We start from the raw sequence: 1,078 nt of genomic DNA, 5'->3' as shown, positions 1-1,078 counted from the left end.
AGGCAGAGTAATCAAACACAGATCCACAGATTTATGTTTCACTTTGGTGAAGTTTCCCTTCTGGATGTAACAGAGTTGGAAGGTACGCACAAACACATCTACCACAAACACAGGTCACATGGGCGCGATGTGTGTGGTACACAACAACATCAACTTGGCACAACGACAGGTCCTGACCGACACAAAAGCCACAGGAGCGCGATGCCCATCTGGTCCACAGGCCCAAAGCGTGTGCACACATTGGTCCCGCTTTTGATTTGTCACATTACGAAAAGTCAAAGAAAGAAAATAAAAAAATCGACAATCTATTTAGTGGCTGCAGTTTGTAACGTTACATCTTTATTTCTGTCTGCGTCCTCTGCAGGAAGAAGAGAGAGGAAGACTGAGCAGCATCAGACAATCACAACGTGCTGCAGCCACTGTGTTAAAACAATTAAATAAAAACAGGGCAAGAATATGGATCTGATTTATGCTGATTTATACTCTTTCATAAATGTTTCAACAAGATCTAACCGTTTAAAAGTCCACCCACTCATGTTTAGCTTCACCGCACAGTCACGTTAAGGAAAAAACTCCAGGGGTCGGATTTATAAAACTGGCGTACGCACAATTTGAACCCAGAAACTTGCGTACGCCACTTTTTATGCCAAGGTTGTGATTTATAAAATCCAAACTTGAGGTGAAAATGTGCGGTGCCTCACAGCTCTGACCCAGGTGTACGCTCATTTTGGAGACGGGAAACTGCGACACAGATGGTGAAGTGAGGAATTAGAGCCACACTGTGTAATGATCACTGTCAGATATTTACTTTACCTTCATCAGACTTAGATTTTTATTCAACTTTATCATCAGCTTTATTAACAGTAATATTTATGCTGCTGCTGCTGCTGCTGAGCCATGAGGACCTTTGAAATAAAACAACTTAAATCTTAAATAAAAGTTCCCGTGTGCAACTCCATTCATCTGCTTCCTCCTCAGACGACCCCGACCCACAGACCCCTCCCTGACCCACAGACCCCTCCTCGAGCAGGACAGCAAAAGTCACGCTTTAGATACACGCGCAGGGCGCATCCACCTC

This window comes from Austrofundulus limnaeus, unplaced genomic scaffold (assembly GCF_001266775.1).
Source record: "Austrofundulus limnaeus strain Quisiro unplaced genomic scaffold, Austrofundulus_limnaeus-1.0 Scaffold1066, whole genome shotgun sequence".
NCBI lineage: Eukaryota > Metazoa > Chordata > Actinopteri > Cyprinodontiformes > Rivulidae > Austrofundulus > Austrofundulus limnaeus.
This window is presented reverse-complemented; position numbering follows the sequence as displayed.